The sequence below is a fragment of the Cyanistes caeruleus genome, unplaced genomic scaffold (genome assembly GCF_971803275.1).
Source record: "Cyanistes caeruleus unplaced genomic scaffold, bCyaCae1.hap1.1 HAP1_SCAFFOLD_157, whole genome shotgun sequence".
Lineage (NCBI taxonomy): Eukaryota > Metazoa > Chordata > Aves > Passeriformes > Paridae > Cyanistes > Cyanistes caeruleus.
The window spans coordinates 218154-231271 of record NW_028255949.1 but is presented as its reverse complement, the minus strand read 5'-3'; the positions used below and the strand labels follow the sequence as shown (position 1 = coordinate 231271).

The 13118-nt window shown below is 50.3% G+C and overlaps 1 long non-coding RNA gene across 1 annotated transcript; it reads left to right on the top strand.

Moving 5' to 3' along the window:
- Positions 1 to 4465: 4465 nt before the first annotated feature.
- LOC147645849 (uncharacterized) lies at positions 4466 to 10174 on the top strand. Its single transcript, XR_015282109.1, has 2 exons — positions 4466 to 4638; positions 4733 to 10174. It is a non-coding gene; the product is annotated as an uncharacterized LOC147645849 (long non-coding RNA).
- The last annotated feature ends 2944 nt before the right edge of the window (positions 10175 to 13118 follow it).

The window sequence follows — 13118 nt, the reverse complement described above, 5'->3', positions numbered from 1 at the left end:
GCAGTAGGATTGTGCCTGAATCTGGCTCTGGAAATGCCAGTGCCTCAACTGAGAGCTGTGGCAAGGATTTCCATTGCATGGAGAGGGGCCACAAGAGTCCTGCAAGAGTCTTTCAGCAGAGCAAACAGCAGCCTGGAGGGTGGGCAATGCTGCATCTGGACCACTGCATGCTCATCCTTCACCACAATGCAGAGCTGCCATGGATCACTTTTTCCATTTCTCCTGTTGGATATGTTTTGGACAAGTTGTTCTAGGTGGCTTTGGATGGTGATCCAAGTAGGAAGCAGCCATTCGCCTGCTGTGATATCCTTACAACTAGTCCTAACGTCTCATTGCCTTTGGTTTGATTGGGGGTGTTTTATCTGTTTGTTTGATTGGTTTCTTTGGGTTGGTTTCTTTGTGTTTTTCTCTCTTTTGCTTGGAGTTTCTTTTCCTTTTTTAGAAATGACTGGTGAAGTTGGCACAAGCAAACTCCAGAAAACGTAAAGCAGGCTTGACTTTCCAGAAATTGCTTTTGGCTGGCTTTAGCTGCATTCCCCAGGATCACGATCAGCAGTAGATATTTGCAGGTTTTGCTCTGCATCCTCAGCCTGCCCAGGTGTTGTTCAGTGTTTCAGCAGTGGAGAAGACGATGGATATTTTGCTAAACCTCCTTTCAAACAACAAAACTTGGGTTAGCACGACAGAAAAGAAGAAAAGAAAATCTTCGCCAGTTAGAACAGAGCCAGAGTCCCACCATTTCCCCCTCCACTTCTCTTTCTTTTCTACATTTAGAGGTAAAGCTTCCATCTCCAAAAGCTTCCATCTCTCACTTCCTGATGTAGCCATTTGCTACCCTTTAGCCTTGACCGCCACGCATCGGACTGCTGTCCGTGTGGGGCTGGGGATGCTCAGCCTGGAAAGAGAAGGGGGCTGGCGAGGCCTCCCTGCAGCTCTAGGAAAGATGGGCACAGGGAGGAGAAGCCTTTCAACTGCAGGAGTGAGCTTGAAGTTGGATCTAATGAAGCTGCTCTTTTCCACTCCGGCTGCTGGGCCACTGGCCCAGGCTGTGCACAGAGGCTGGGGATGCTCCATCCTTGGCAACATCCAAGGCCAGCTGGGAGAGGGGCTCTGAGCAACCTATTCTAGGGGAAGATCGCTCCGCTTGGAACAAGATGGTCTTTAGGGTCCCTTCCAAGCCCAAGCACCCAGGGATTCCATCATTCATTCTACGGTCTCCGTTGTCCACTTCAGCCTGGGCCTGAACTCCTGGCGGTGATGTCACAGTGCACGCTCCAGCTAGAACTTCCAGCATCCAGCAACGGCCACAACACAACCCTTGGCTCCTTGTGCCAGCACGCTCTTCATTCACCCTGCTCCAAGCCTACCCCTGTCACCTTGTTGCCACCTGCTCCCTGATTCCCCCAGCAGTCCCCAAAGCTCCCCATCGCTTGGATTTTGCTCTCCATCCCTGCAGGATGTCTGCATTTGTTCCAAAAGAGCTACGGTACTATTCCACGGAGGCGGACACCCCGCAGCTGCCTGGCTGGGCTGGAGCTCTGTGGGACAGGGTGGGAAATTTTGCTACCTCTGCAGGCTGGCACAGACCGAGAGGAGGAGACGGACGTCGATACACAGACTGATAGAGAAGAAGCCATGGAAGTGGGCGGAGAGGATACTGGAGAGCAAGAGATGGATGTGGATATGTACGAGACAGAGGAAGAGATGGAGGTGGAAACGAAAGATTATGTTGAAGAGATGGATATTGATCTAAAAGACAAGGAGGAAGACATGGTCTTGGGATGAAGACCGATGCCAGCAGCAGAACAGGCAGGTGCTCCCCACAGGCAGAGTGGGGCCCCTGCTGCCAGCCTGGGGCCAGGCTGGGCACTTCCTGCTCAGGGACACGCTAGCCCATGCACTGGATTCTGCTGGCCATCCCTGGCCTGGCCTGGGCTTGCTGTGGGCCACACAAGCCCTGTTCCAGTGCCTGGGCCACAGCCCCCAGCCAGGCTCCCTTCTGGCAGCAGAGTCCCACTGGGCCAGTGTCCCAGCCCGGCAGCACATGGAACACCCTTCCGTGCCTGACTGCACTGACCGTGCTACTTGTTTTTCTTCCGGGACTTAGGGACATCACAGACACAGATGCCACCCTGCTGTACATACGTTTTACAGTTGTTGTGTTCAGGATAGAGGTTTTAGAGTTTGTTTAAGTTGTCTGTAAATACGTTTCATAGAGTTTTGTTAGGTCTCTTCTCAGGTAAATAGGTTCTATAGTTTGTTGTTGTTGTTGTGGTTGTTGTTGTTGTTGTTACCAATATTCTTACAGTGTAAATATGTGGTGTAGTTCATTCTTGTTCCTTTTCTTCTACAGATAAACAGTCTTTGATTTTCACACCCCAGTTCTCTTTGCATTTTCTTCGGGCACATTTGCAAAGCTGTGGGTTGTTTCGGGAACAATGTTTGCAGGACTCTAAAAAGAGTATCACAACCGCTCTGCCACACTCTCAGCTGCTGCTGCTGCCCCAAAAAGCACTGGCTGGCTTTGCTCACACAATCACAGTTGTGGTGGCATTTCTACCACACCACAGGACAGCGATGTTTTCCCTCTTCTCCTGGAAATACCTACAGCACTTGTGGGTAGCAAGGCAAACATGAGCCTCTTTTAGTGGCCCTTGAAATTGGACATGTGAAATGAGGCACACAAAGCCACAGGCCAGCTGAACCTGGCATCTCTGAATGGGTCTTTACATTCTTCCCAGGAAGATGAATGGCAATCACTATTTTGGCAGGGAGGAAAGTGCATCAGCTAGCAATTTGCTGTAGAAAATGTGCTTTCTGCTCCTCTCACAGCCAAAACTCCTACCCATTTCTTGGAAGTCCTTCTTAGATAAGGACCGTGTTCAACTGAGTGACAGTGAAGCCAAATGGCAATGCCGCAATCAATTGTCCTGTACACAATCTCCTTCATCCACGTGGAAGGTTACTCACGGGCACACAAGAGGACGGAAGAAACCCAAATGCATCGTTGGACATAATAAAGTCAGACGGGTTGAGGGATGAAGAAATCTTGCAGAGATATGGAAAGCTGCCCTGAAAACCCAGTTCGGGGAGAGCCTGAGCTCTTTTGTGCTTCTAGGCCTGAAGATGCTCAGCACCTTTCCCAGATGCTCAGCAGGCAGTAGGATTGTGCCTGAATCTGGCTCTGGAAATGCCAGTGCCTCAAGTGAGAGCTGTGGCAATGATTTCCATTGCATGGAGAGGGGCCACAAGAGTCCTGCAAGAGTCTTTCAGCAGAGCAAACAGCAGCCTGGAGGGTGGGCAATGCTGCATCTGGACCACTGCATGCTCATCCTTCACCACAATGCAGAGCTGCCATGGATCACTTTTTCCATTTCTCCTGTTGGATATGTTTTGGACAAGTTGTTCTAGGTGGCTTTGGATGGTGATCCAAGTAGGAAGCAGCCATTCGCCTGCTGTGATATCCTTACAACTAGTCCTAACGTCTCATTGCCTTTGGTTTGATTGGGGGTGTTTTATCTGTTTGTTTGATTGGTTTCTTTGGGTTGGTTTCTTTGTGTTTTTCTCTGTTTTGCTTGGAGTTTCTTTTCCTTTTTTAGAAATGACTGGTGAAGTTGGCACAAGCAAACTCCAGAAAACGTAAAGCAGGCTTGACTTTCCAGAAATTGCTTTTGGCTGGCTTTAGCTGCATTCCCCAGGATCACGATCAGCAGTAGATATTTGCAGGTTTTGCTCTGCATCCTCAGCCTGCCCAGGTGTTGTTCAGTGTTTCAGCAGTGGAGAAGACGATGGATATTTTGCTAAACCTCCTTTCAAACAACAAAACTTGGGTTAGCACGACAGAAAAGAAGAAAAGAAAATCTTCGCCAGTTAGAACAGAGCCAGAGTCCCACCATTTCCCCCTCCACTTCTCTTTCTTTTCTACATTTAGAGGTAAAGCTTCCATCTCCAAAAGCTTCCATCTCTCACTTCCTGATGTAGCCATTTGCTACCCTTTAGCCTTGACTGCCACGCATCGGACTGCTGTCCGTGTGGGGCTGGGGATGCTCAGCCTGGAAAGAGAAGGGGGCTGGCGAGGCCTCCCTGCAGCTCTAGGAAAGATGGGCACAGGGAGGAGAAGCCTTTCAACTGCAGGAGTGAGCTTGAAGTTGGATCTAATGAAGCTGCTCTTTTCCACTCCGGCTGCTGGGCCACTGGCCCAGGCTGTGCACAGAGGCTGGGGATGCTCCATCCTTGGCAACATCCAAGGCCAGCTGGGAGCGGGGCTCTGAGCAACCTATTCTAGGGGAAGATCGCTCCGCTTGGAACAAGATGGTCTTTAGGGTCCCTTCCAAGCCCAAGCACCCAGGGATTCCATCATTCATTCTACGGTCTCCGTTGTCCACTTCAGCCTGGGCCTGAACTCCTGGCGGTGATGTCACAGTGCACGCTCCAGCTAGAACTTCCAGCATCCAGCAACGGCCACAACACAACCCTTGGCTCCTTGTGCCAGCACGCTCTTCATTCACCCTGCTCCAAGCCTACCCCTGTCACCTTGTTGCCACCTGCTCCCTGATTCCCCCAGCAGTCCCCAAAGCTCCCCATCGCTTGGATTTTGCTCTCCATCCCTGCAGGATGTCTGCATTCGTTCCAAAAGAGGTATGGTACTATTCCACGGAGGCGGACACCCCGCAGCTGCCTGGCTGGGCTGGAGCTCTGTGGGACAGGCTGGGAAATTTTGCTACCTCTGCAGGCTGGCACAGACCGAGAGGAGGAGACGGACGTCGATACACAGACTGATAGAGAAGAAGCCATGGAAGTGGACGGAGAGGATACTGGAGAGGAAGAGATGGATGTGGATATGTACGAGACAGAGGAAGAGATGGAGGTGGAAACGAAAGATTATGTTGAAGAGATGGATATTGATCTAAAAGACAAGGAGGAAGACATGGTCTTGGGATGAAGACCGATGCCAGCAGCAGAACAGGCAGGTGCTCCCCACAGGCAGAGTGGGGCCCCTGCTGCCAGCCTGGGGCCGGGCTGGGCACTTCCTGCTCAGGGACACGCTAGCCCATGCACTGGATTCTGCTGGCCATCCCTGGCCTGGCCTGGGCTTGCTGTGGGCCACACAAGCCCTGTTCCAGTGCCTGGGCCACAGCCCCCAGCCAGGCTCCCTTCTGGCAGCAGAGTCCCACTGGGCCAGTGTCCCAGCCCGGCAGCACATGGAACACCCTTCCGTGCCTGACTGCACTGACCGTGCTACTTGTTTTTCTTCCGGGACTTAGGGACATCACAGACACAGATGCCACCCTGCTGTACATACGTTTTACAGTTGTTGTGTTCAGGATAGAGGTTTTAGAGTTTGTTTAAGTTGTCTGTAAATACGTTTCATAGAGTTTTGTTAGGTCTCTTCTCAGGTAAATAGGTTCTATAGTTTGTTGTTGTTGTTGTGGTTGTTGTTGTTGTTGTTACCAATATTCTTACAGTGTAAATATGTGGTGTAGTTCATTCTTGTTCCTTTTCTTCTACAGATAAACAGTCTTTGATTTTCACACCCCAGTTCTCTTTGCATTTTCTTCGGGCACATTTGCAAAGCTGTGGGTTGTTTCGGGAACAATGTTTGCAGGACTCTAAAAAGAGTATCACAACCGCTCTGCCACACTCTCAGCTGCTGCTGCTGCCCCAAAAAGCACTGGCTGGCTTTGCTCACACAATCACAGTTGTGGTGGCATTTCTACCACACCACAGGACAGCGATGTTTTCCCTCTTCTCCTGGAAATACCTACAGCACTTGTGGGTAGCAAGGCAAACATGAGCCTCTTTTAGTGGCCCTTGAAATTGGACATGTGAAATGAGGCACACAAAGCCACAGGCCAGCTGAACCTGGCATCTCTGAATGGGTCTTTACATTCTTCCCAGGAAGATGAATGGCAATCACTATTTTGGCAGGGAGGAAAGTGCATCAGCTAGCAATTTGCTGTAGAAAATGTGCTTTCTGCTCCTCTCACAGCCAAAACTCCTACCCATTTCTTGGAAGTCCTTCTTAGATAAGGACCGTGTTCAACTGAGTGACAGTGAAGCCAAATGGCAATGCCGCAATCAATTGTCCTGTACACAATCTCCTTCATCCACGTGGAAGGTTACTCACGGGCACACAAGAGGACGGAAGAAACCCAAATGCATCGTTGGACATAAAAAAGTCAGACGGGTTGAGGGATGAAGAAATCTTGCAGAGATATGGAAAGCTGCCCTGAAAACCCAGTTCGGGGAGAGCCTGAGCTCTTTTGTGCTTCTAGGCCTGAAGATGCTCAGCACCTTTCCCAGATGCTCAGCAGGCAGTAGGATTGTGCCTGAATCTGGCTCTGGAAATGCCAGTGCCTCAACTGAGAGCTGTGGCAAGGATTTCCATTGCATGGAGAGGGGCCACAAGAGTCCTGCAAGAGTCTTTCAGCAGAGCAAACAGCAGCCTGGAGGGTGGGCAATGCTGCATCTGGACCACTGCATGCTCATCCTTCACCACAATGCAGAGCTGCCATGGATCACTTTTTCCATTTCTCCTGTTGGATATGTTTTGGACAAGTTGTTCTAGGTGGCTTTGGATGGTGATCCAAGTAGGAAGCAGCCATTCGCCTGCTGTGATATCCTTACAACTAGTCCTAACGTCTCATTGCCTTTGGTTTGATTGGGGGTGTTTTATCTGTTTGTTTGATTGGTTTCTTTGGGTTGGTTTCTTTGTGTTTTTCTCTCTTTTGCTTGGAGTTTCTTTTCCTTTTTTAGAAATGACTGGTGAAGTTGGCACAAGCAAACTCCAGAAAACGTAAAGCAGGCTTGACTTTCCAGAAATTGCTTTTGGCTGGCTTTAGCTGCATTCCCCAGGATCACGATCAGCAGTAGATATTTGCAGGTTTTGCTCTGCATCCTCAGCCTGCCCAGGTGTTGTTCAGTGTTTCAGCAGTGGAGAAGACGATGGATATTTTGCTAAACCTCCTTTCAAACAACAAAACTTGGGTTAGCACGACAGAAAAGAAGAAAAGAAAATCTTCGCCAGTTAGAACAGAGCCAGAGTCCCACCATTTCCCCCTCCACTTCTCTTTCTTTTCTACATTTAGAGGTAAAGCTTCCATCTCCAAAAGCTTCCATCTCTCACTTCCTGATGTAGCCATTTGCTACCCTTTAGCCTTGACCGCCACGCATCGGACTGCTGTCCGTGTGGGGCTGGGGATGCTCAGCCTGGAAAGAGAAGGGGGCTGGCGAGGCCTCCCTGCAGCTCTAGGAAAGATGGGCACAGGGAGGAGAAGCCTTTCAACTGCAGGAGTGAGCTTGAAGTTGGATCTAATGAAGCTGCTCTTTTCCACTCCGGCTGCTGGGCCACTGGCCCAGGCTGTGCACAGAGGCTGGGGATGCTCCATCCTTGGCAACATCCAAGGCCAGCTGGGAGAGGGGCTCTGAGCAACCTATTCTAGGGGAAGATCGCTCCGCTTGGAACAAGATGGTCTTTAGGGTCCCTTCCAAGCCCAAGCACCCAGGGATTCCATCATTCATTCTACGGTCTCCGTTGTCCACTTCAGCCTGGGCCTGAACTCCTGGCGGTGATGTCACAGTGCACGCTCCAGCTAGAACTTCCAGCATCCAGCAACGGCCACAACACAACCCTTGGCTCCTTGTGCCAGCACGCTCTTCATTCACCCTGCTCCAAGCCTACCCCTGTCACCTTGTTGCCACCTGCTCCCTGATTCCCCCAGCAGTCCCCAAAGCTCCCCATCGCTTGGATTTTGCTCTCCATCCCTGCAGGATGTCTGCATTTGTTCCAAAAGAGCTACGGTACTATTCCACGGAGGCGGACACCCCGCAGCTGCCTGGCTGGGCTGGAGCTCTGTGGGACAGGGTGGGAAATTTTGCTACCTCTGCAGGCTGGCACAGACCGAGAGGAGGAGACGGACGTCGATACACAGACTGATAGAGAAGAAGCCATGGAAGTGGGCGGAGAGGATACTGGAGAGCAAGAGATGGATGTGGATATGTACGAGACAGAGGAAGAGATGGAGGTGGAAACGAAAGATTATGTTGAAGAGATGGATATTGATCTAAAAGACAAGGAGGAAGACATGGTCTTGGGATGAAGACCGATGCCAGCAGCAGAACAGGCAGGTGCTCCCCACAGGCAGAGTGGGGCCCCTGCTGCCAGCCTGGGGCCAGGCTGGGCACTTCCTGCTCAGGGACACGCTAGCCCATGCACTGGATTCTGCTGGCCATCCCTGGCCTGGCCTGGGCTTGCTGTGGGCCACACAAGCCCTGTTCCAGTGCCTGGGCCACAGCCCCCAGCCAGGCTCCCTTCTGGCAGCAGAGTCCCACTGGGCCAGTGTCCCAGCCCGGCAGCACATGGAACACCCTTCCGTGCCTGACTGCACTGACCGTGCTACTTGTTTTTCTTCCGGGACTTAGGGACATCACAGACACAGATGCCACCCTGCTGTACATACGTTTTACAGTTGTTGTGTTCAGGATAGAGGTTTTAGAGTTTGTTTAAGTTGTCTGTAAATACGTTTCATAGAGTTTTGTTAGGTCTCTTCTCAGGTAAATAGGTTCTATAGTTTGTTGTTGTTGTTGTGGTTGTTGTTGTTGTTGTTACCAATATTCTTACAGTGTAAATATGTGGTGTAGTTCATTCTTGTTCCTTTTCTTCTACAGATAAACAGTCTTTGATTTTCACACCCCAGTTCTCTTTGCATTTTCTTCGGGCACATTTGCAAAGCTGTGGGTTGTTTCGGGAACAATGTTTGCAGGACTCTAAAAAGAGTATCACAACCGCTCTGCCACACTCTCAGCTGCTGCTGCTGCCCCAAAAAGCACTGGCTGGCTTTGCTCACACAATCACAGTTGTGGTGGCATTTCTACCACACCACAGGACAGCGATGTTTTCCCTCTTCTCCTGGAAATACCTACAGCACTTGTGGGTAGCAAGGCAAACATGAGCCTCTTTTAGTGGCCCTTGAAATTGGACATGTGAAATGAGGCACACAAAGCCACAGGCCAGCTGAACCTGGCATCTCTGAATGGGTCTTTACATTCTTCCCAGGAAGATGAATGGCAATCACTATTTTGGCAGGGAGGAAAGTGCATCAGCTAGCAATTTGCTGTAGAAAATGTGCTTTCTGCTCCTCTCACAGCCAAAACTCCTACCCATTTCTTGGAAGTCCTTCTTAGATAAGGACCGTGTTCAACTGAGTGACAGTGAAGCCAAATGGCAATGCCGCAATCAATTGTCCTGTACACAATCTCCTTCATCCACGTGGAAGGTTACTCACGGGCACACAAGAGGACGGAAGAAACCCAAATGCATCGTTGGACATAATAAAGTCAGACGGGTTGAGGGATGAAGAAATCTTGCAGAGATATGGAAAGCTGCCCTGAAAACCCAGTTCGGGGAGAGCCTGAGCTCTTTTGTGCTTCTAGGCCTGAAGATGCTCAGCACCTTTCCCAGATGCTCAGCAGGCAGTAGGATTGTGCCTGAATCTGGCTCTGGAAATGCCAGTGCCTCAAGTGAGAGCTGTGGCAATGATTTCCATTGCATGGAGAGGGGCCACAAGAGTCCTGCAAGAGTCTTTCAGCAGAGCAAACAGCAGCCTGGAGGGTGGGCAATGCTGCATCTGGACCACTGCATGCTCATCCTTCACCACAATGCAGAGCTGCCATGGATCACTTTTTCCATTTCTCCTGTTGGATATGTTTTGGACAAGTTGTTCTAGGTGGCTTTGGATGGTGATCCAAGTAGGAAGCAGCCATTCGCCTGCTGTGATATCCTTACAACTAGTCCTAACGTCTCATTGCCTTTGGTTTGATTGGGGGTGTTTTATCTGTTTGTTTGATTGGTTTCTTTGGGTTGGTTTCTTTGTGTTTTTCTCTGTTTTGCTTGGAGTTTCTTTTCCTTTTTTAGAAATGACTGGTGAAGTTGGCACAAGCAAACTCCAGAAAACGTAAAGCAGGCTTGACTTTCCAGAAATTGCTTTTGGCTGGCTTTAGCTGCATTCCCCAGGATCACGATCAGCAGTAGATATTTGCAGGTTTTGCTCTGCATCCTCAGCCTGCCCAGGTGTTGTTCAGTGTTTCAGCAGTGGAGAAGACGATGGATATTTTGCTAAACCTCCTTTCAAACAACAAAACTTGGGTTAGCACGACAGAAAAGAAGAAAAGAAAATCTTCGCCAGTTAGAACAGAGCCAGAGTCCCACCATTTCCCCCTCCACTTCTCTTTCTTTTCTACATTTAGAGGTAAAGCTTCCATCTCCAAAAGCTTCCATCTCTCACTTCCTGATGTAGCCATTTGCTACCCTTTAGCCTTGACTGCCACGCATCGGACTGCTGTCCGTGTGGGGCTGGGGATGCTCAGCCTGGAAAGAGAAGGGGGCTGGCGAGGCCTCCCTGCAGCTCTAGGAAAGATGGGCACAGGGAGGAGAAGCCTTTCAACTGCAGGAGTGAGCTTGAAGTTGGATCTAATGAAGCTGCTCTTTTCCACTCCGGCTGCTGGGCCACTGGCCCAGGCTGTGCACAGAGGCTGGGGATGCTCCATCCTTGGCAACATCCAAGGCCAGCTGGGAGAGGGGCTCTGAGCAACCTATTCTAGGGGAAGATCGCTCCGCTTGGAACAAGATGGTCTTTAGGGTCCCTTCCAAGCCCAAGCACCCAGGGATTCCATCATTCATTCTACGGTCTCCGTTGTCCACTTCAGCCTGGGCCTGAACTCCTGGCGGTGATGTCACAGTGCACGCTCCAGCTAGAACTTCCAGCATCCAGCAACGGCCACAACACAACCCTTGGCTCCTTGTGCCAGCACGCTCTTCATTCACCCTGCTCCAAGCCTACCCCTGTCACCTTGTTGCCACCTGCTCCCTGATTCCCCCAGCAGTCCCCAAAGCTCCCCATCGCTTGGATTTTGCTCTCCATCCCTGCAGGATGTCTGCATTTGTTCCAAAAGAGGTATGGCACTATTCCACGGAGGCGGACACCCCGCAGCTGCCTGGCTGGGCTGGAGCTCTGTGGGACAGGCTGGGAAATTTTGCTACCTCTGCAGGCTGGCACAGACCGAGAGGAGGAGACGGACGTCGATACACAGACTGATAGAGAAGAAGCCATGGAAGTGGGCGGAGAGGATACTGGAGAGCAAGAGATGGATGTGGATATGTACGAGACAGAGGAAGAGATGGAGGTGGAAACGAAAGATTATGTTGAAGAGATGGATATTGATCTAAAAGACAAGGAGGAAGACATGGTCTTGGGATGAAGACCGATGCCAGCAGCAGAACAGGCAGGTGCTCCCCACAGGCAGAGTGGGGCCCCTGCTGCCAGCCTGGGGCCAGGCTGGGCACTTCCTGCTCAGGGACACGCTAGCCCATGCACTGGATTCTGCTGGCCATCCCTGGCCTGGCCTGGGCTTGCTGTGGGCCACACAAGCCCTGTTCCAGTGCCTGGGCCACAGCCCCCAGCCAGGCTCCCTTCTGGCAGCAGAGTCCCACTGGGCCAGTGTCCCAGCCCGGCAGCACATGGAACACCCTTCCGTGCCTGACTGCACTGACCGTGCTACTTGTTTTTCTTCCAGGACTTAGGGACATCACAGACACAGATGCCACCCTGCTGTACATACGTTTTACAGTTGTTGTGTTCAGGATAGAGGTTTTAGAGTTTGTTTAAGTTGTCTGTAAATACGTTTCATAGAGTTTTGTTAGGTCTCTTCTCAGGTAAATAGGTTCTATAGTTTGTTGTTGTTGTTGTGGTTGTTGTTGTTGTTGTTACCAATATTCTTACAGTGTAAATATGTGGTGTAGTTCATTCTTGTTCCTTTTCTTCTACAGATAAACAGTCTTTGATTTTCACACCCCAGTTCTCTTTGCATTTTCTTCGGGCACATTTGCAAAGCTGTGGGTTGTTTCGGGAACAATGTTTGCAGGACTCTAAAAAGAGTATCACAACCGCTCTGCCACACTCTCAGCTGCTGCTGCTGCCCCAAAAAGCACTGGCTGGCTTTGCTCACACAATCACAGTTGTGGTGGCATTTCTACCACACCACAGGACAGCGATGTTTTCCCTCTTCTCCTGGAAATACCTACAGCACTTGTGGGTAGCAAGGCAAACATGAGCCTCTTTTAGTGGCCCTTGAAATTGGACATGTGAAATGAGGCACACAAAGCCACAGGCCAGCTGAACCTGGCATCTCTGAATGGGTCTTTACATTCTTCCCAGGAAGATGAATGGCAATCACTATTTTGGCAGGGAGGAAAGTGCATCAGCTAGCAATTTGCTGTAGAAAATGTGCTTTCTGCTCCTCTCACAGCCAAAACTCCTACCCATTTCTTGGAAGTCCTTCTTAGATAAGGACCGTGTTCAACTGAGTGACAGTGAAGCCAAATGGCAATGCCGCAATCAATTGTCCTGTACACAATCTCCTTCATCCACGTGGAAGGTTACTCACGGGCACACAAGAGGACGGAAGAAACCCAAATGCATCGTTGGACATAAAAAAGTCAGACGGGTTGAGGGATGAAGAAATCTTGCAGAGATATGGAAAGCTGCCCTGAAAACCCAGTTCGGGGAGAGCCTGAGCTCTTTTGTGCTTCTAGGCCTGAAGATGCTCAGCACTTTTCCCAGATGCTCAGCAGGCAGTAGGATTGTGCCTGAATCTGGCTCTGGAAATGCCAGTGCCTCAACTGAGAGCTGTGGCAAGGATTTCCATTGCATGGAGAGGGGCCACAAGAGTCCTGCAAGAGTCTTTCAGCAGAGCAAACAGCAGCCTGGAGGGTGGGCAATGCTGCATCTGGACCACTGCATGCTCATCCTTCACCACAATGCAGAGCTGCCATGGATCACTTTTTCCATTTCTCCTGTTGGATATGTTTTGGACAAGTTGTTCTAGGTGGCTTTGGATGGTGATCCAAGTAGGAAGCAGCCATTCGCCTGCTGTGATATCCTTACAACTAGTCCTAACGTCTCATTGCCTTTGGTTTGATTGGGGGTGTTTTATCTGTTTGTTTGATTGGTTTCTTTGGGTTGGTTTCTTTGTGTTTTTCTCTCTTTTGCTTGGAGTTTCTTTTCCTTTTTTAGAAATGACTGGTGAAGTTGGCACAACCAAACTCCAGAAAACGTAAAGCA